Raw genomic sequence first — 24,398 nt, 5'->3', positions numbered from 1 at the left:
TATTTTCCATTCGACTACTGGCGAATGTCCGCTTTCTTTGAGTTCCCAGTATTTATTCGCTAGTGTTGTTTGTATACGGTGTTTTTTATTGTTGAATGTACTTTTGTGGTCATAGTATCGGGTTTTGAAATCTAAGGAAGTGATGCCTACGTAATATTTCTTGTTATTCGGGTTTTCTCTCGCAAATATTGTTGCCTGATAAACTACGCTTTTTGTTAGACATTTATTTTGAACTGGGCAAAGTGTGCGGTGGCTACAGTTGCATTTATCTTGTTCGTTATTAGTATTTATGGTATGATTGTTCTTGTCCGGGGTTGGTTTGTTATTATTATTATTATTATTATTATTATTATTATTATTATTATTATTATTATTATTTCTGCTAGTGTTGGTTTTACTTTTGTCATGGTGTCTACTTTTTTATTGTTTATTTTGTTGTTGTTTACATTGTTTTATTTAGTATTTTGTTATTATGTGCTTTAATTATCATCTCTAAATTTTCGCAACAACTGTAGGATAACTTTAAGGTATTTTTATTGAAGATTTTGTGTAAGGGGTTGGTTGCGGGAAAGTGTTTTTCAATAAGATCTAGAAATTTCTTGCCAAGTTTTGTTTTTAACATTTGATTGTATGGGGCTGTATACCAAATGATAGTTATTTTTCTTCTATTTTTAATTTTATTGTAGTTGTTGGTGTTTTGTTGCTTATATTTGATATCGATATTTTTGTATCCACTATTTTTTAGGGCTGTTTCGTAGATATTGGTTGACCTGTTAAATGCATTTTCATCGCTTGAGTTATTACTGAGTCTACTTACGATCGAGTTAGGAATGTGTTTTATAATTGATGGTGGGTGATTGAACTTAGGGTTTACGTAAATTGGAGTAGCTTTATCTTTTAAGTATGGTTTATATGTGTTTTTATCTAAGTTTAACGTGTGTCAGAATTTACATTTGTTGTCATTAGCGAGACCTGCCATCTTCTTGAATGCGTTCGTCATCAATCTCTGATCTTGAGCAGTCATTACAACCCTTTCCTGATCGTGGTGGAGGGATGCCCTTTTGAGCCAGTCCAAGGAACCTTCTTTGTCTATGTATTTCTGGGAGAGTTCTTCCAGAAAGTACTTTGCACGCTAATGTTGGTCCCACTCGTTAAGATTCCTCTTTTGGAAGGTCTCGGTATATTTCTTCAGACTCTTTCTTGCTACTTTTGTGGCAGGCTTGTTTAGTGTTTCAGCTTCATCTCTGAGTCAGCCCTGACCAAAATGGTTGATCTCTGAGAGTCCTAGTCCTCCTTCTCCCCTGGGCAAATACAGTCTTGGTAGGCACTGATTTCTATATATGATTTTATGAAGCGTTAGTAGCTTCCGTGTTTTGACATCTAGCCGGTTGATGTATTTTTGTAGCCAGTCAATGATACCAAAACTAGATGTTATTACTGGCAGAGCATGGTTGACAGCAGTAATTTTATTTTTATTTGTAAGCTGTGTTTTGCAGATCTTCCTCGCGCGGCGTAATACTCTTTCTTCGTCAGTTCTGGCTCTTCTTGTGATGAAAGTATGACGTTTGCCATGGCTTTTTTCAATATCGACAAGTGAACTTAGCACTCTTTCATTATCCAATTCATTAAAGTTTGCAGTCAACGTCAGGCATTCAATGTTATATCAAATCACCAAGTAGACATTTTTCAACATTCAAACATTATCATATGAAACGAAACAATAAAGAAGAGAGTATTTTAACGCTACGTTACAACAATAATCTCTGCTCTATCGTTATTTTCATGTCAAATGCTCGACTGAGCTTCAATCTATTACCCCTCCCTCCAAAACATTCACAACAAACACTAGCCAAGCTACAATATTGTCAACAATTTCACCCACTTTCTGTCTGTGCCTAAAACTAAGCATAAATTCTAGAAACAGAGTTTATTTCCTAGAACTTCCTACCTGTGAAACTCTGTACCGCGGGCCTGCGTTCCAGATGACTACAACATGGTCGTTTTCAAGTTCAATGGAAACAAGTTCTTATTTAGCCATCCCCTTAAATAATCAAATTCTATCGAATTTCCACCACTAACTATCATCACGGTGTTCTTCAGGACAAGATCAAAGTGTAGTGTCTGTTTTTCAGATGCTGCACTTCGATTTCTTGTTCTCTGTCAGTGGAGGAGAAAGCCTTCACGACTGAGACAATTTTTATTTTTGTTCCTTTTCTCCACGTTAAAAAACGACCCTGGTGTCTAACTCTGTCCCGTGGGGAAGAATTAAAAATAGGAACTATCATCACGGTGTTGTGTCACTGGCCAACTTACACACATTAACCCTTATCTCCGAGTGGCTTCCAGTTGTGAACATCTTGTAAAAATATTCTCTAGAAGGGAGAAACTAACTAAGGTTACTATTATTTGTTATTAGTTTCAACTCGGATGACATTTATTTCATGGTCCTGGTTGGTTCAATTGTTTTGTTTGACGGCATATCAACCCTTTATCGGGTTCAATAATTTTGAGAACTATTTTATAATTCAATTGTTTTTATTTGTTTGAGTTTTGCAAAGGGAAAGTAAAAACAATAACATCTATATTTGGTGCATTTAAGTCAGAAAGCCGATATCTTCAGACAGTCTGATTTGGTAGCACCAGAATCGATCTCCTGATGAAGGAGAAGATTAAAATCTACTTTCATGTCCAACTCGATCTTCAGGTTATTAGACTTTTGTGCTTAATACATCCCTCACATTTCCCCTTCCTTTCACCACTTCTCGTCTCATCTTTTCTTCCTTATTACATCCTGCCCAATGATTATCGGGCAGACGGACGGATGCACGGAATGGCATATGCACACGTTCCGAATGTTTTTTACGCTCTTCTATTTTAGAAATGCAAATAAAACAATAGCTGTAACATTTGATGGGTTATTCTCAGCTAATTCTAGGCGAATGTGTATTCTTTTCAAAGCGCTATTTTTTCGCGATGAATTCCAAGATAAGTTACAAATTATAAAGTAGTACGTGATATTTTTAGATAATTAGATTTGAAGTATTAAAGAATATCTGGCGCTATCATTATTGGAAATCACAACTTCGCATATAGATAATCTTTGTGCGTTCACTGTGATCCTCATTTTTTTTTTACTGAGATTATCATAAATGTGTCCCGTCAATCTTGAGATATAAACCGTTCGTGTATCCAATAAAAAAGCAACAAACAACGCAAAACAGTAAAAGAAATTAAACTTGGAAATATTTGTATGATATTGAGGAGGGTGTGGTGGCCGTCTATCTCCCGGGTTAGGAAAAAATACAAATAGTCAATTTCCACTTGCATAAGTGCGCATAATATATTAGAGTCAGTGGGTTGAGACGGAGAGAAAGTGAAAGTGAAAGTAAAAAAAAAAAAGAAAAAAAAGAAGCCTACACGATTGACTAATGAAATATCGTTAAGCATAACAACATTTATTCCGTTTGTGATATGAAAGAGATATAGTATACATGTGTATAAATAATAAAAAAAAGTACATTACATGTGTTTTGGTTTGATGCAGTTGCTAAGAAATGTTCCACAAAAAGATGATGAAGCCTCATCAAGAAGGATGTCGAACAAACGCCCTGACGCGAAAGAGGAAGAAAGGTAAAATCACGTGACTCACATCACACGTTCAAAGATAGAGCTGGATATTTATTGTTGTGTGTAGTTTTGGATTCGTATACGCCCCGATATACATAGTTAAAGTGAATTTTTCTTTACTTAATGTTATCACTACATAACATTGTTGTATTTTATACGAATAGTTATTTGTTAAGAAACGAGACCAACACCCTATTTTTTTTTTACCTTTGTCCAAAATAAACCATCATTAAGCTATAAGCGGTTACTGTAAATTAGAGCCTGTATTTATAGGGGCTTCCTAAGTAGGGAATTATGCAGACAGATGTTTGTTCACATATTTAAGCTTTTACATGTTAGTAAAGTAAGAAAAACAGGGAGCAATGACGGAATTCCAAAGGCAAGTTGTTTGCGGGAAGAAGTTATTAGAGTAGAAAGAATGATGTTGATGTCTTGGGATCTCTACAGTGAAGGGTGTGATTTTGTTACTTGTTGGGTTCGTCGGTGATATTTACATTGAGGGCGCACAAGTGCAACAACCTCATCAGATGGCATTTCGTTGAAGTACACAAGCACACGGATGAAATATTGAGGCGATGAGACAGGAGCATAAGTTTGATAGACAGTGTGAGGCATATTAATGTAGAAGTTCTTTTAGAACCGTATCTAAAAGAGTGAAACTAGTGGTTGGCGTGATGTAAATATGACAACAATACTCTATACAAAGGCAAATGCTGGCCTTGTAGCGAGACAGGCTGGCATGAAAAGTTTTATAACCCGGTAGAGGGAATTTACGTTCTTTTGCAACAGGCTTGGCCGTATCTTCTATTTATTTGTTCCAATTCACGCTTCCTGTGAATGAGTTTAAATGGTACTATCAGCCATGGCAATAGGTGGTTGAAAATTCTTTTTTTATGCTCAAGGGGACACATTTTGAAGCAATATATGGCTTGTATTTATTTAAAATTTATATCCGCTTTGTACTTTTTTCCTTACGATATTAATCTATAAATAAACACAATGAATTCAGAAACAGTGAACTCAGCCTAGTCGACTCCAGAATCCGTGATGGTACAAATTAGATTAATCATGCATCCCAGCAAGTTGACCTGTGCCAATGTGTTATATTATCGAGCCGCCATCTTAAATAATCAAATTATACTCTTTTCCCATCATTGCCGCTCCTTACGGCCACCTGATATTCATTAACCCTAATCATCGATTGGTCTTTGGGCTTTATTAAGTGGTGACCCCTTGGTAATAAGAAAATGTTCCAATTACTAGCATATACAAATAAAACCAAACTTGGAAACAATATACAGGATGTCACAAAATTAACCACATATTCTGATACTAATTTATATTTCAAAATGGTGATTTTGGAGCACCCTGTAGAATTCAAAATACAACTACGTTCAGTATGAAGTTGCATGCAAGAGAATGTGTTCAATAACACATTTTTCACCATTACCGCTCATTACGGTATTGTCTCACCGGCCACCTGACACTCATTAACCTTAATCATAGACTGGCTTTAATAAGTAGTGACCATAGTAAAAAGAAATATGTTCAGATTACAAGCTTGTAGTACGAAATATGTTCAAATGAAAACAAGCTTGGAAACAATATAGAATTCAAAACACGTCTATGTTCTCTATGAAGTTGTGTCCAAGAGAATGTGTCTAAGAAAGTCTGAGTAGAACGGTGTGTATGTTTGTGTGTGTGTGTGTGCGTGTGTGTGTGTCTGTGTGTGTTTAAATAAAGAGCAGAAATCTTACACATCAGGAAAAGTGTTTTTATTTGCGCACTGTTATTCTCATCCTCATAGTTGTTGCTCCACCACGTTTCGGCCAACTCATCCTCTGGCCTTCTTCAGTTGATTAACCGCAACTGGATAAGGAATGCTGAGTCTCTTAACTGTATCCTCAGTAATTACTGCCTTCCATAGTTGTTGTCAGCTCACCACGTTTTGGCCAACTAATCCTCTGGCCGGCTTTGAGTAGGATTGGAACCACTATCTTCAGACAATGCTCACCTGGAACCGTAGAGATTCAACGCCTCTATCCACTACGTCAGAGGATGAGTTGGCCGAAACGTCATAAAACAACAACTATGAAGATGAGGATAGCAGTCCGCAAATAAATAAATAAATAAATACACAAATTAATCAAATAAATAAATACACAAATTAAATAAATAAATACACAAATTAATCAAATAAATAAATAAATACACAAATTAATCAAATAAATAAATACACAAATTAAATAAATAAATACACAAATTAATCAAATAAATAAATACACAAATTAATCATATAAATAAATAAATAAATAAATAAATACACAAATTAATCAAATAAATAAATAAATACACAAATTAATCAAATAAATAAATAAATAAATACACAAATTAATCAAATAAATAAATACACAAATTAATCAAATAAATAAATACACAAATTAATTAAATAAATAAATACACAAATTAATCAAATAAATAAATACAAAAATTAATCATATAAATAAATAAATACACTAATTAATCAAATAAATAAATAAATACACAAATTAATCAAATAAATAAATAAATACACAAATTACTTAAGGATTCCAATAAAACTATGTAACAAGTAAAATGTGTTTGTAAGGATGCACATCGTTGTATAGTAGCCAGATCGAAGGAAGACGAAGATGAAACGATTACAGCGAAGAAATCTGATTCATCATTGTTCATTACTTTCACGATCACACATCGCTGACCATAAATGATGCTGGTCGTCAAATGGTGGGCATCTGCTAAAGTGATATAAAAGACAGTTTTCGCTTTCAATTTGCAAATGAAAGATTGAAACGGAGATGATAAAGCGGGGTCAAGAGTGGACAATTCCCTCAGTTAAATAGATCTGGGTATCTCTTTTAACCTGGATAAAGGGGAGATGCGTACAAGAGGTTAATTCTGGTGCAGAATAAAAGCCGCCATATAACAAGCACCAACATTATCAAATGTCTTCAGCTGATCCAAATAAATCAGCGCAGCACTATTCGATATTTTCCTTTGCTAAGAATTTACAAGCTATTAATTATTTTTACTCGACAGTTGACGAAACTCCTTTTAAATTTCGAAGAGTCAAGAAGTAATTTATTATCTTTTTTTTTTTTTAAATATTAATAAGATTTAAATGACTGATTTTTTAAAAAAATATTAATAAGATTTAAATGACTGACTTTTTAAAAAATATGAATAAGATTTAAATGACTGACTTTTTAAAAAATATTAATAAGATTTAAATGGCTGACTTTTTAAAAAAATATTCATAAAAAAGTCAGTCATTTAAATTTTATTAATATTTTTTAAAAGTCAGTAATGTAAATCTTATTAATATTTATTTTATAAAAAGTCAGTCATTTAAATCTTATTAATATTTAAAAAAAAAAGTCAGTCACTTAAATGTGACTGGCTTTTTAAAAAAAAATATTAATAAGATTTAAATGACTGACTTTTTTTATTTTAAATATTAATAAGATTTAAATGACTGATGCTTTAAAAGAAATATTTATAAAATTTAAATGACTGATTTAAAAAAAATATTAATAAGATTTAAATAGCTGACTTTTTAAAAGAAATACTTATAAAATTTAAATGACTGATTTAAAAGAAATATTAATAAGATTTAAATGACTGACTTAAAAATATATTAATAAGATTTAAATGACTGACTTTTTTTTGCGAAGAAACCAAAACGCATTCTGATTGATTTAATTTCTTACTTCAATTATTTAAAAAAAAAATCGGATTTAAAAAATGTATTTGACTCTATTTTATTTTTTTTAATAGATATTCAATTAAAAGTAAATTAAATTAAATATGTAATCATCAAAATTACGTTGATGCGAGAAATACACACACGAAAAGTAATTACACAATTCATACATTTACACAACCAGTACACGTTTTAACAGAATAACTCGACCACAAAGTAAACCGTAAATCATATTCGGTCGTAAATGAATATGTCATACATTAATCTATGCGTTATTTTGTATTGGCGTAAGGAAATCTATTTTCCTCATAATTTAATTAACCATTTTGTTTAGAATCTCATTAATTGCCAGTGGGGTAGTAACAATTTTTGCCAAGCGGGGCGGTCGTAAGACCCCCCCCCCCGCCTCCGCTGTCCATTGATAAGCCTTTAACCTTCAAAATTCCTCCAAATATTTATTTTCATAGAGTTACAATCAATGATCTAAAATTCGTTTAAAAACAGTAGGTGTCTCCAACGCACGCCAGTTTACCCCCCCTCTTATACGTAATACGATGTAATTGTAATTTAATTAAATATTATCTTTCTAACGTTTTACCGTTTAAAAGAAGCTTCAAATAAACTGCTAATATTTTTTTAATTTTATAAAAAATAATGAAACTGCGAGACAAAATTCGTGTTTACATTGTTTTTTTTTGTTTTTTTTTACAAGGAAGTCACCACTTATCAAGGCCCGGAGGCCACTCGTGGATAAGGGTTATTGCGTGTACAGTGATCAATGGGATAATATCGTCGTAATCGCTAATAATGGAGATCTGATAAAGTGTCTTACTTAAGGGGGCGGTTTATCAGGAACTTGTTTATGTTGAACTTGAAGACATCCAAGTTGCAGTCAGGTGGGAAACAGGCAAACTTCTAAGAAAGAAGCTTTGTCCATGGAATCTACGTTTTGATTTAGGCACAAATAAAGAGTGGAGAAAATTACTGACAGTGGTTTCAGATAGACAGGTGTTTTTCGTGGAAGATTTGCGAGGGGGAGACCAGAGATTGGAGCTATGGCGAGCACTTCCCATGGAAATAACGATAAAACAGAGACAGGCTCGCAACGTGCCTTCTGTTGGAGAGAGGTTGCAGGGAAGAGAAAAGGCTTCGAAGTCTATTTTGTACTCTGTAAAGGCAGGATAGGCTTTTTTAGCAGCTCCTACCCAGATGTTGCAGCAGTACTCCATCCTTGGACGTACTTGGCTTTTATATAGATAGAGAATTGCGTAGGTGTATCAGAATTTTTTGGGAATTTTTGACACCCCTAACACGAAACTGTGAATAAAATATAAAAACACTCGTAATTTCTGTTTTAAAAGTGGGTTGTTTATTTTCTTTATGAAAAAAATAAACTATTAAAGTTGTATAAAAAGTAATAGAAATATTATTTTTTATTTAAAAAAAAAAGCACAGTAATAAAATCAATTGAATTTACGAGTTAAGTATTTTTCAATTTTTAAACTTTTAAAATCTATCAAAATTCTTTTATTGATTCAATTTTTACGATATTTTCAGGGTCAATGTGAAATGTTATGCTCTTTCCAATAAACCGAATATAATATTTTAGACAAACGTTTTTTTTTAATTCACGCCCCCCCCCATTTTGAAATGTCTATTAAAAAGTAAATAATTAATTTACTCACCAAAGTTTTATATATCAAATATTGAAGATAAAGGATCAATCAATAATATATTCAAATTTAAAACTTTAAATTTAAACTTTAATTTAAAAAAATACTTCTTTTTATTTTTTAGAAATTTACCTGTAAAATTCGAAGTTTAAAACCTTTTCTTTAAAAAACACTTTTTTTAAAATGAAACCTTGGTCCTTGCTCCTTTAATTGAAAAAAAATAGGGTTTGAATTACATTTTTCGAGTAGTTATAAGCTTATCGACGATTTAAAACAACGTTCCTATGTAGTGACGTTTTTTAAGCCGTTAACACACCCATGTTTTAAAAATCTAGCAAAATCAAATAATAGTAATATTGTCCTGAAATTTTCAATATTTATTCATTATTAAATGAACTTACATAATAAAAATAAGTTTCGTTAAATATATTAGAGGAAATATTTTTTAAGGTGTTTTACCCCCCCCCCCCCATATTTCATGTTACGAAATCTAAGAAAAAAATGTAGGTCGATAAAAATTTCAATCTTTTTAAAGCTAAAAAGATCGAATAATTCATATATATATATATATATATATGAAAAATATCGCCATTTTTTCACTTACCTTAAAGTTGTAAATAAAATTGGACATAAAATCAATATTATTATGTTAAACAAATAAAATAAATAATTTTTCTTGATTTTTTTTTCGGAAATATAATTATTTGAATTACAACAAAAAAAACAAAAAAAACAGAATTCTAAAAAAATAATTATTTTTAAAAAACTTTAAATGATATTATATTCAAATATTACATGATATGAAGTTTAAACAGATTGTTTTTATATAACAATAATAAAAATATATTCATATAATAGAATATATGATTCTTGAGATAATAAAAATTACAAAAGCAAAATCGACTTAAAAAATCGTTTGGATTTGATTATTTAACATGACAGAGGTGATAATTAAAATCTTTTTCCAAAAAAATACGGAGGTCTTTAAGCGACATCATTTTTAGATACATGTATCAACAGAACAGGTTAAAATTTATTTTATCGTCTGTGTAGTTCGTTATTAAAAATCTATTTGTTTTATAAAAGGTAAGTCTTATATTGTTTTTTTATCCATTTTTTATTGTACATTTTATATATTCATAAATTTCTGCGTAAATGATCTTCCATAGAATTTGACTCAAACTATAGTAAACACACGAAATGATGACGTCACTACTAAATGTGTATAATGATAACGTTCTACACAACGGTTTGGAGGTGCCTAAAAACAGTATTAAACACATAAAACACAAAAACATATTACGACCTTAAAAAGTCATTTTGGTATAAGATTTCAGATTTTTTTTTTTGTTAACTTTTTATTATTTTAATTTGTTCTATTTTCTAATTTCTATTTTACCCTATCAAAATACCGCCTTCCTGGCACGTGTCGCCCGAAGCAGACCGCCCCTCTGTCCTCTCGACCCCCCCCGTGCCCTCTTTTGCCACGCCACTATTACTTGCACATGCGCGCGTGAATAATATGCGACGTTTATTAACCACTTCCGTAAAGTCAATCTAGCTGGCAAAGTAATTATTTCGTAGTTAATTGAGCAAATAATTATTATTTTCACCCACTACGTTTTCATACCATTTTTGCTGTTGATAAAGCGACAACAAATTTCTTTGAATGCTCTAATAATCTTTTCAGTGTTTGTTTAATAGATTAAATGGTTTGGGAGGATAAGTCTTGTTTGAGCGTGCAGAAAACAACAGGGAATTTATTAGAATAACCCACAAAAATGTGAAAAAAGTACATATCTATATTTTTATAAAGTAATAGGGTTCGTGTGTTTCTGTCTGTGTGTACAGCTCTCCATCATCAACGAAATATAAAGGAGGTAAGAGGGTAGATCTCTCCTGGTAGAGAAACATTAGAACCCATTTTAGGATGTTTCTGTTAAAGGAGACATAAGAATCTTTGCCTAATTTCTTTATATACTAGTCTACAAACCACCCCCATATCGAATGACTTATGCTCATTTGCATATCACATTATATTAAATCTCTTTAACTAATTACCTCGACCTTATTACATATTGGAAATATTCTAATCATTTCAACTGTACTATTTACAAAATCTATTTAACATTTAATCTATCTATATATCACATTATATTAAATTTCTTTAACTAATTACCTCGACCTATATATATCTATAAAAACAGAGATGTGTGTGCCACAGACGATTTCTGATTGGTTAATCCAATAATCACATCTCCTAAAAAACAATCGTTTCTACGCTCTTACCTTTACCATAAAATATTATGGCTTTATTTATTGTCCATCTTGGAAGGGTTTAATTTTTTAATAACTTGTTATTTACAAATTAAAAAAATACGAAACTTATATGCGAAACTATTATACGAAACTAAACTACACGAAACGCGCACACACGCACACACACACGTTCACTACCATCACGTTGTTATGGCAACCAAACCCGCTGACTTAACTAAACAGTAAACACACACAGTAAATGTGATTTTCTTCATTTTCTCATTTCACTCGTGGTCTTAAATTAATTTCGGGTTTGTATTACTGTACACATAGATTCGAATAAGTTGCCAAAAAACAAATATATAACAAATAAATGTTATCAAAGGCAAGATAAATTACTTTTCTACCAAACTGGATATATTTTTCGTGTTTTTATTCAATTTAACATGTTTATTCAGCTCGAAAAGCATACAGTGTTTACCGATGTATTGGAAAATTCAAGATGACGGCCGATTCTCTCTTTAACACGGTAAGTTTGGAAAAAGGTGTAATAAATAAAAAACCGGTTAAAATACTGTTAAAAACTCGCTCAATATATGTTACCGTGACATAGGTTGACATATATTCGGCGGGGTTTTAATAGTATTTTGTATAGTTTTTTATTTATAACACCTTTTCCCAAACTTACGGTGTTAAAGAATGTGTGAGACGCCATCTTGAATTTTCCAACACATCGGTAAACACTGTATTCTTTTCGAGCTGAATAAACATGTTAAATTGAATAAAAACACGAAAAATATATCCAGTTTTTATCGGTTTTTTACCTTCTCTGCAGAAGTACAAAAAAAAAATTAAAAAAACGGAAGGTACTTTTACAGAATGATAAACTAACCCTAACCGATGTTTTATGTTTAGTTTAGGAAAAGTCAGAAGAAACAAAAGTCATTATTGCATGAAATATACGTATTTAGTTGAAGTATTGTTTATGTCAATTCTTTCGAAGAAATTTAGCAAGAATACCTGTAAACCAGGAAATCGGTAAAATGTCATCATGGATGAATACTTGTCTATTATAATTTCTACCCTTGACAAAAACTTAGCCATAACAAAAGAGATTTATTGTTCAGATTGTTTTTGAGATTGATTTCTAAAAAGATATTTTATAAATAAAATCGACTTTAAAATTAAAGACTTAAATTACAATAATTGAATTTAAACATTCTTATTTCAATATTTGGCACATAACACCTGCAAAATTGATCACAATGTCAGGATTTCATTTTATTTCAGAATCGATGGCAAATTGTGTAGATTGATATCTCATTATATTAAATACTAATATTTAACATTAGTTTATCATTTAAGCCGATAAAAAGCCCTTTTTTTTCGAGTCATAAAAGGATTTGGAGTTTCCTAATCAACCTTTCGGTGCAGTTGCACGCTCTCAAAATAACTAAAGTGTTGGCTTTAAAAAAATTGGTTCATTAAACCTAAACAGGTTTAGTTTTAATAAAAAAAAAAAAATTAAAAAAAAATCGCTTTGGTATTTAGATATGTCGTATTGTTATCCCTAATCGCTGAATAAAACCGCTAACGAGTTGAATGATTACGACATAAAATTAAACTCGGGTTCCTGAAACGGAAACTTCGTTTGTTTTTGTTTTTTTCTTATCAATATATTTACATTGTTATTTTGTTTTCATTTTCAATCATTCGACCAGTTTTCTTTTTCAAGTAATCCAAGTTACAGAATTCCCACTGATTACTATGCTAAAATCACAATGACTAATGTATACCTATTAACCCTTATCCTTGAGTGGCCTCTGGGCCTTGATAAGTGGTGACACCCATGTAAAAAAAAAAATCACTCGAACAGTTTTCTTTTTATAATGTACAGTTTTAAAAGTTTAAAAACTATATAGTTTTTACTTCAGGAAAATTAATGGGTCAGTTTTTACGATGTGCCCTGTTAAAATACTGTTAAAAACTCGCTCAATATATGTTACCGTGACATAGGTTGCCATATATTCGGCGGGTTTTTATTAGTATTTTGTATAGTTTTTTATATTTATAACACCTTTTCCAAAACTTACGGTGTTAAAGAGGGTGTGAGACGCCATCTTGAATTTTCCAACACATCGGTAAACACTGTATGTTTTTCGAGCTGAATAAATATATTACATTGAATAAAAACACAAAAAATATATCCAGTTAGGTAGAAAAGTAACTTATCTTGCCTTTGATAACATTTATTTATATATTTGTTTTTGACTATTTTTTCGAATCTATGTGTACATTAATACAAACCCACGATATGAATACTCACGTTGTTATATATATATATATATATATATATATATATATATATATATATATATATATATATATATATATATATAAATGAGATTATAGCAGTTAAAAAACATTTTTAAAACACACACACACCTTTTTCAAAGTGATCAGAAATCGTATAAAAGTAAAAAGGGTAAATTTTTACTTACTTTCCAACTTAATCACCTTTAACGTGACTTTTACAGTTTTTTTTTTAAATGGAATTCATTTACCGATAGAAAAGAAATGATAAGTAAATAAATCCATAAATAAATATTATAAATGGTTTATTTTAATACTTGCCAGGATGCGGAGGAAAATGAATGAAGGGGGAGGGGAATAAAATAAAAACATTTTGGAAACAGAGTAAGTTTGAAAGAATTGCTTTGCACAGAAAGAAATTAATGAAAAAATAAAATTAAATTTTTTTTCTTTCTTGATTTTTTTAAAAACTTTTTATGAAAAAGGAAGTCAAAATTAAGACTATAAAAAACAATTTTTATTAAGAGCGAACCTCAGTCGTCAGGTCTGTAAAAAAAGACGTGGAATAATAAATTTTTTCTAATACAAATTGTTTTTACTTATGTGTTCATTTGTCTCTTTGAAGTTCGTTTGTTTAATATATCGGTTTGCAATATAATTATGTCATTCTGTCAGACTCAAATTTTAAATCTATATATCTAAAAAATTGAAAGTGTGTGTGTGTGTGTGTGTATGTGTACATTTCCCTACGAAATAACTGTCAATTTTTAGTCTACAGACTCGAAATTTGATATACAGGGTACTGAGATTTGTAAAAATCTATGTGATCGGTTTTTAGCCAGAAATTTGGCGATTAAGGGGTCAAAGTTCAACGATTTGAGCTTTGAGAACTCTACCAAACTTCTCCGACAATTTTGGGTCTACACACTTGAAATTTTAGATACAGCTTCCGTGGACATGGATCTAACTTAATAACTTAATTTGAGCCCAAAACAATAAATTTTCAGGGGTCATAATAGGGGTCAAAGTTTAAAAAATTACCCCCTTTTTTTTGCTCAGCATACACCTCCAAACACCCGGGCAACGCCGGGCACCCATGCTAGTACAACAAATAAAATGTTACCCAAGGCAAGCTAAGTTACTTTTCTACTTATCTGAATAAGTATTTTTGTGTTTTAAGTTATTTTAAAGTGTTATTTTACTTAAAAATAAAAGTACTGCAAAGCCTTTTGAGTTAGAACAAGAAATGGCGGTCTCATTAGAGCCATAGTCGATCTTCAATAAGCGCTTAAAATCGAAAATTAAATAAGATCCTGAGAGAAACATATCCAATAAATATCGCTATTGGTGCGAAAATGTAATGTTCTATCAAGCTTGGCCTTTGGTAACCTTTATTTATTGAATATTTATTTTTTCACCTTTTTTTTTGTTAGCTATTCTAAACAACAATAGAAAAACCACCAGATATGATTACATTTTAAATCTGTTCATAAATCATTAATCGCCTCAACTCGCATTTGCTATATGTAGATATTAATGTTGTATAAGTGGGTCAGCTCTTTATTCACTTCGAACACCATACGAAGATTCAGTTCGTCACAACGACTACTACCACAAAGTCATAGGAAGTGACGTCAGAACTGGAATAGTGATGACGTAGTTTCAATTTCTTCTCTTTTTTTCTATCTCTGTTGGGTCGTGTCACGGTTAATATTTCGGTGGCCGTGGTTGTGCCTGAAAGAGACGAGCATTGACGGCTAGAAGGCAGCCTCCCTTCTCAACCACATCGAGGGGAAGTTGGAATTTTTTTTTTTGACAAAGGAGTCACCACTTATCAAGGTCCGGAGGCTACTCGAGGATAAGGGTTAATGGGTATACATTAGTCAATTGGATTATAGCGTAGTAATCATAAGTAGTGGAAATTTTGTAAATTGGATTACTTATGGGGCTGGTTCATCAAGAACTTTTTTTACATTGGACTTGAAGGCAATAAAATTATAGTCAGCTAGAAAGAGAGTTTCACAGGCGTGCAGTTCTAAGAAAGAAGCTTTGTTCATGGAATCTACGTTTAGGTTTAGGCAAACATAAAGAGTGTGGGAAATTATTGATAGTGGTTTTGGGCTAGACGATTGTTTTTCATGAATGTTTAGCAGGAGAAGACCATAGATTGAAACTCAGACGAGCACTTGCCATGAAAATTACGATAAAGCAAAGACAGGCTCGCAATGTCTCTTCTGTGGAAAAGAGGTTACAGAGAAGAGAAACGGGCATCCCCCACTAAGCTACAAAGTCTATTTTGAACTCTGTCAAGGCAGAATACGCTGCTTCTACTAGTTCTTGCCCATATGTGGCAAGAGTACTCCGTCATCGGCCGTACCTAGCTTTTATATAGGTAGAGAATTGTATCAGGAGTGAGATATCTACTGGAGCGGTAGAAAGATCCTACCATTTTTCTAGTGGCCTTGACAACGGATTTGATGTATGTGTTCCATTTCAGATCAGGAGTAAAGATCAAGCCCAGAAGCTTGTCAAAACATAGAGCCTCCCCAAGATGAAAACCTTCCATTTCAATTGATGTCAGATAAGGATCAGAGCGTTGATGATGTAAAGATAGGAGCTTGCTTTTAGATGCATTAAAAGTAACCAGTCACCGATTTCCCAATTATACTACGTGCTCAACATCAGACGAGAGAGAGAGAAAGAGAGAGAGAGAGAGAGAGAGAGAGAGAGAGAGAGAGAGAGAGAGAGTCATGGAGAACTAGGTTATTTACGGCCTTAAATGTGTTGCCATAGATGGCAGTGTCGTCAGCATAAATGTCAACGATCGATCTTCGGATGTTATTTGGAAGATAATTGATGTAGACCAGAAAGAGATTTGGGCCCAGGATGAACCCCCGAGGAACATCAGCATTAATACTGTGAGCTTCTGATTTCTACTCATCAACTACTACCCTTATGAACCTATCCGACAGAAATGGTTTAATAATTGAGAAAATATTTCCAGCTATACCATAGCTCGGTATCTTATAAAGTAGACATTTATGTCATACCCTATCAAAGGCATTTGATATGTCAAGAGCAATTGCCATAGAAAGGAAGCCCCCGTCAAGAGATTCACTAATTCTATGAGATATAAACGTTAGCACATCTGCTGTTGATCTAGCAGAATGGAAACCATATTGCATGTTACTAAAACTATTATTTTGTGGAGGTGGTGGACTACTTCTCTATTTAACACAGATTACAGAAACTTACTCATGACACACTAATTTGTCTGTACTGAGATGAAGATGAGCGATCACCTGAGTTCTTAAATACAGAGCATACTGATGAAGTTTGCTAGGTTGATGGGAAGCAATTCTCTTTAAAGCAACGCTTAAACAGCTTTGTAAGTATATGAGCTAGTTCTGGTTGACTCTTTTTCAACACTATGATTGGAATGTGGTCAGCGTCAGTTGCTTTACTAGAATCAAATTTTTTTATTAGCTTGGCAACATCACGCACAGATATTTGTATGTCGCATAGTGTGTTTTCTGATACAGGAGGAAATATTGGGGGCTGACGGCCTTGGTTGCATAGGGTAGAATTAGCTGCAAAGTTCTTGGCAAAAAGTCTGGCTTTGTCTGATGCTGACGATATGACCTCAGATCCATTGATGATGATTGGGATAGAACGCATGCTTCTGTTCAGGACCCTACTTTCTATTTGCCAAAACTGGTGGGAATCAAGCCGCTGCTCAGCTACTTTGGATTTAACGGAGTGAGCATACAACTCTCTCGAGTTTTTTTATTACTCTATTACAGTAGTTGCTGGCAGTCCTGAAAGCAGCTTTAGTCTCAGTACATCTATTACGTTGCAAGCAATGGAAAAAGTGATTTCTCTGCGCAATGGCAGCAGCACATTCTAGAGAGAACCACAGCTGGCTGATAGGTTTTTGTTGGAATATTTTGGAGGGTATAAAGCGATCTACACCTACAATTAACCATTCCGTCAGATCTGATACTATAGAGGACACATTATTTTTAAACATGGAACGCAGAGGTAGATCTGATATAAATGTACGAAAACTATCCCAGTCAGCCATAGAGTATCGATATACACTACGATGGAGAGGCACGTCTGAGGACATATTACATTTAATTTTTATCTTAACTGATACAACCGAGTGGTTAGAAGATCCAAGTAGTGATAGAACAGAAGATGAACATAGCTCAGGGCAAGTTGTGAGGAAAAAGTCTAGGACACTTGCATACTGACTGTCAGTATTGGGCACACGGGTGGGTTCTCTAATAATCTGAGAAAAAAGCCATAGAAAAATCCTGACAAAACCTCCGCTCATCATCTGTCTCTGAGTGGGCTAACCATTCCACATTGTGAAAATTGAAGTCATCACAGGCGTGAATGTTGGCCGAATGATGTGCAGACAGGATGTGATTAATTTTCTCAGATATGCTCTTAAAGATAGAAACTCCACTGTTGTGGGGGCGATAGAGGGCAAATATAAATGCGGTGGTGTAAGCAAGTGCAACCCGTAAGTGCATATAGAGTAAATTAGGGTCCTCTCTGGAGATATCCCCACCACATGGCAAGCCATCTTTAATGTAGGCACTTATTCCATGCCCATGGCGATCTTGGGGGTCAGATTTGAATGTTAATTTAGAGTATTCTTTAATTACAAAATTCATCTAGGGTAATTGTCGGTCCAATGTCAGTTTCGCTTAGGAATAATAGGTCTGGTTTAGTCTCCTGTAATTGGGATTCAACCTCTGGAAGGTTGGAACGTAAACCCCTGATGTTTAAGAAGGAGACAAAGTAGTGGGGGTCTTCTGTGGTCCTTAGACATGCTCCTTCTGCTGGACTCCAAAAATCACGTCATTATATTGACATGATTTTTGTTCGGTATTTTTCCATTCCACTGGTCGATCAACTCTGTTATCGATAATGGATCACGCACTTCCCGGTCACGTTTTAAGTTTTGTTGACAAATGCATTGGCTGCATCTGACCCAGAGACTCAGTAACCCATTTCTCTTCAGCTGACCGACTATTGAATTTGTTTATACACGTGCGTCGCCACCTCGTGCCAGCTTTACATGACATTCCGATCCTCCATTGTAGTGCAAGGAATGTCACGTTTCAGCCAAAAATGCGTCTATCCACAAACCTTCACTTTTGTAAACAAAAAAATCGTCGTCCGATTTCTCTGTTTACGACGTAATTATTTTTTGCCACTTCGACTGGTGGACAATCGATATTCGATGCCCACCTTTCGAGTTTCTTAAAAAAGGTTTATTTTAACCGTTATGTATCGGATGGTTCCAGACATCCGTTACATAACAGTCAGACTTAGTTAGAGTAGGACAGAGAGGGAAAGTAAGAGAGAAAAAGAAACAAAGAAATTATTTTTTGTAGCACATGAAAAGGTAAGGCCGTAACAATCACCCACTAATATGGCATCGAGAGGCCCGACCAGAAGCTACTGCATGGTTCAGAATCCATTCACCAAATGGCAATACAGCAACCCCGGTACTTTGCACCTGCTGATAGGACAGCTTGCTTAGTTGTTAATCTAAGGTTCGGGTCCCTGATAACGACGGATAACGTCAGCCCAAATAAAACGTTTACATCGAGCACCCTTACTAGTGACATGGCCACGAGGACAGACACAGAAACAGAAAATTTCCGACATGCTACTGTTCACGCAAAATACTACCAACTTAAAATACAGCTTTTTCTTCTCCCTTTATAAGAAAAATCGCTCAAAAATAAAAACTGAGAAGCAAATTAGAAGAAGCGAGAGTCACGGGAGCTGCCGATAACGCATCCCCAATGCATTGTCTATTCTCCATTAAAACAAACAAAAAATAAATAATTATAAGTATTCTACTTATTATAAGTCCAATTGACATAATTAGAGGAATGTATGATGATAGATTCCCCTCTCACTAACTGGAAATAAGTAGAAATGTTTGATGTATTTATGCCCTGTTAAAATGTATTATACGTTTAATAAAACAATATATATATATATATATATATATATATATATATATATATATATATATTTACAAAGGAATCACCACTTATCAAGGACCAGAGGCCACTCGATGATAAGGGTTAAAGAGTGTACAGTGGTCAAAAGGACAATATCATAGTAATCGTTAGAAGTGGAAATTTGATTTGTATTAATTAAGGTGAACGGCTCATCAAGAACTTGTTTACATTTGACTTGAAGACGGACATATTGTAGTCAGCTGAAAAGCAGGTAAACGGAAGAGAGTTTCACAGATATGCAGTTCTTAGAAAGAAGCTTTGTTCATGGAATTTATGTTTAGGTTTGGGCACAGATAGAGTGGGGGAAATTATTGATAGTGTTTACAGCCAAGCGAGTGTTTCTCGTGAATGTTTGACGAGGGGGGAACATGGATTGGAGCTCAGACGAGCAGTTTTCATGAAAATAACGATAAAACAGAGACAAGCTCGCAACGTCTCTTCTGTGAGAAAGAGGTTGCAGGGAAAAGAAAAGGACATCTCCCACTAGGCTACGTCTATTCTGAACTATGTCAATGCAGGATAAAGCCTTCCTAGTAGCTCCTGCACAGATGTGACAGCAATACTCCATCTTTGGATGTACTTGGCTCTTAGATAGGTAGAGAATTGCATCAGAAAGTAGATATCTACTGGATCATTGAAAGCTCCCATCATTTTTCCAGCGACTTTGGCAACGGATCTGATGTACGTATTGCATTTTAAATTAGGAGTGAAGGTCAAGCCCAGAAGCTTGTCAAAATATGGAGCCTCCCCAAGACGAGAGCTATTCATTTCAATTGATGCCAGATGGGGATCAGAATATTGATGATGCAATGATAGGAGCTTGGTTTTATTTGCATCAATGTCTATTAAGTACGTCCGTCTTCAAATGCAAAGTATTAAGGATTGTCTTAGCCTGAAATTACAATCCTGGGTTTGCAAATTTTTAAAAAGCTAATTTACGTTTCGTGCTATGATTCTCCAGTTGAACTAGTTTGTCGTTTTATAGGTATGCGATGTGCGGTGGGGGGGGAATGAAGAGAATAGAAATGCTAAAATCTATTATACATCAAATAAAACAATCCATATATATATATATATATATATATATATATATATATATATATATATATATATATATATATATATATATGAATTACAAACTGAAATAAAGATAATATTAATATTTGCTTCAATAAAAAAAGAACCACCTTTCTGTTACATACTTTAACAACCACGGGTCACGTTTTTCGTTTTCATGAGATATAAATAAACCTGTGAACCATAAAATTATTGTTGCCCCTTTAATATGATCTTACTCCAGGTTGTGTTATCGTATAGATTAAGATTATCTTGTTTAGTTATACGTGTTACGTCCCTTGAAATATAATAAAGATGCCTCTTGTAGCTCAATGACGTCCCATTTCTTCACCTTATTACTGCTTATTCGTAAAAACAAATATTATAAAAAGGTACAACATGGTGGCAGTGGTAAAACTTAATTATGGAATATTACCGTAAAAAGGAGAATTTTTACAGATTCCGATAATACTTCAGTCTTATTACCGACCAACAAGAATTTTAGAATTTTGCCTACGTATGTCCATAAAGACGCTATATTGAATTTACACCAGTGAATTGTGAGTTGTCTAATATTTTCTCTTCCGTTCCTTATATTGTTTTTAATAATAACAAGAATAATGTCGAATTATACGAATGAACCACACGAATTTGGTGGAATCCTTCAACATTTTTAGGCAGCAATATGGGCTGTATTTTTCCGTAAGAGGCATTGTAGAAGACAAACAAGTGAATCACATTCGCTTATTGTTGGGGAAAGAAGGGCTAAGGCAATACAATTCTTGGTCATTCGAAACGAGGCCGACAGACTCAGTCCTGCTATAATTTGGGAGAAATTCCTAGAACATATAGAGCCTCAAGTTAATTTTCGGATTGCACGGTTTTGTTTACAAAACTACTCACAAAAACGAAACAGAAAAACATCGATGATTTTCTCACGAGGTGTAGGCTGCAAACACATAAATGTAAGTTCAGAAACGAGCGTAAATTGGAAGAACGTGAGATTGATCAGATAATCGTTGGAACTAAATTTCTGGATGTGCAAAAGCAAATTCTAAGCAAAACGAAGCATAGTCCATGCCAGAAATGCTTAATATGTGTAGAATGTATAAGGCTTCAATTGACTACATGAAAAACAAAATGGGTGAGCTACAAGGAAAGGGTGACAAACAAATAAACGCGATAAAGCACAAACATGAGAACACAGAATCCGTGGTAGATGTGGTAGGTGTGCTAGATGTAGGCTTTACCATCAACACGGGAATAGCTCTGCTCGAGGCAGTATTTTCTCAGTATGTGGACGATTTTGGGGACCCAGGATATCTACAATTATAAAGAAAAGTCCCCTTTTGTACTCTGGCAGATGGGCATGTACGACAGGCGAAACAGTTCATTATGTTTTCAGCTGGTTAGTGTTCATCTTGATAATTATATAGAAAATTGCGAAATGAAGTTTCAAGAGATCGGCTTAATATTAAAGTGAAGTATGGTTCTGCTTGGTGTCAGGTGGGGGGATTCTTCCATGCATTTAGGGTAGGGTTAGTTTATTCCCGACTATATGAAGTTTCCCTATCGGAGAATGCTGATGGATCAGATACAGACAATTTTAAAATCCTTCCTTACAGAGGCTGGATCTCTCGTATAAAGTGACGCCATGTCTAACTTTGCCGCAGTAAGAAGCATATAACGACATTTAGTCTGTACTGTGTATGTGAAATACACATTTAACTGAAGATCGTTTTTTTTTTTTTTTTTTTTTTTTTACAAAGGCATCACCACATTATCAAGGCCCAGAGGCCACTCAAGGATAAGGGTTAAAGAGTGTACAGTAGAACTTGGTCAATATAGTAATCATTAGTAATGAAAATTTGGTAAATTTAATAACTTATATGGAACGGCTCATTAAGAACTTATTTACTTTAGACTTGAACACAACCATATTGTAGTCAGCCGGAAAGCAGGAAAACGGAAGACAATTCCACAGGCGTGCAGTTCTAAGAAAGAAGCTTTGTTCATGGAATCTACGTTTAGGTTTAGGCACAGATAAAGAGTGGGGGGAAATTATTGATAGTGTTTACAGCTAGACGAGTGTTTCTTGTGAAAGTTTGGCGAGGGGGGACCATAGATTGAAGCTCAGTTGAACACTTTCCATGAAAATAACGATACATCAGAGACAAACTCGCAACATCTCTTCTGTGAGATAGAGGTTGCAAGGAGGAGAAAAGGACATCTCCTACGAGGCTACGAAGTCTATTTTGAACTCTATCAAGGCAGGACAAGTCCTTTCTAGCAGCTCCTGCCCAGATGTGGCAACAGTATTCCATCCTTGGACGTACCTGGCTCTTATATAGGTAGAGAATAGCATCAGCAGTGAGATATCTACTGGATCGATAGAAAGATCCCACCATTTTTCCAGCGGCCTTGGCAACAGATTTGATATACGTGTTCCATTTAAGATCAGGAGTAATGGTCAAGCCCAGAAGCTTGTCAAAACTTGAGGCCTCCTGAAGACGAGAGCCATTCATTTCAATTGATGACAAATGTGAATTAGAATGTTGATGATGTAAAGAGAGAAGCTTGGTTTTAGATGCATTAATCACGATTTTCTTTTAACGGCTAATTTAAAAAAAAAATGTTTTGAACGCTACTAACTGAATTTCTTTCAATACAGTTTGCAATTTGGAGACGGAATTGTTTTTGTTGAGATAAGTGATTTCAATCATGCTTTTTATTTTAGATTTAAAATATTAACAACTCCATTTTATTTCAGTATTTAATTTGTGTATTTCTGTTTTATTAAATGCTAGCTTTTTTCTAGTCCAATACCGGCTTCCATCTAATCTCGAAATTACTTATAACGGCACCAACTTACTTTCGGAAGAACCCCCCCCCCCATCAGCCCTTTCTTTTATATCGTAAGCTTCTTAAAACGTTACTAGCTTAAGTTCAGAATAAAATCACGATTTTCTTTTAACGGCTAATTTAAAAAAAAAATGTTTTGAACGCTACTAACTGAATTTCTTTCAATACAGTTTGCAATTTGGAAGACTTAAACTACTTTTTAAATGTCTGAGTTTGTATATAGACTAGATGAATTTGACGCATAACATTTACAATGAAAATGGTCATGAATAAGCAATTCTGATCAGTACTTGTTAACTATAATCAGGTTATTTAATCGTAAATTCAGTAATTTGAGGAAAAAAGTTTTTTTATGTTTGGATTTTTTTAAAATCTTCAAATATTTATTCAACTGAGCTGACTTTTGAAAATTTTTATACAAATGTACTTTGTGTCTGGGAGTGTTCTTAGGTTTTATATCGGAATGCTTAAGTTTTATATCGAAATGTCTCCGATGAGTTTCGAAAATCGATAATCGAATAATCGAAGGTATCTGACTAAAAAATGGAACAGTCCAATATTGACCAAAGTTAACACCCTTTTACAGCCTAAAATCGCAAGTGCATTTGAGAATTTTCATCACCGCACAAGCAGAAGGGCCCAACGTATAAATTAATAGTAGTTTTTTTTATAAGAAAGAAGAGTGTTCGAAATGAATGTTTCTGTTTGAAACACAATTGAACTAGGATACTTGGCGTTTGCATTTTAAATTTTTATTCATAATATTATATAAAAATAATTTTATAAAATCAACACCAGGTTCTCTATAGTGCA

Source organism: Euprymna scolopes, chromosome 2 (assembly GCF_053919585.1).
Source record: "Euprymna scolopes isolate OS-2025 chromosome 2, ASM5391958v1, whole genome shotgun sequence".
Classification (NCBI taxonomy): Eukaryota; Metazoa; Mollusca; class Cephalopoda; order Sepiida; family Sepiolidae; genus Euprymna; species Euprymna scolopes.
This window is presented reverse-complemented; position numbering follows the sequence as displayed.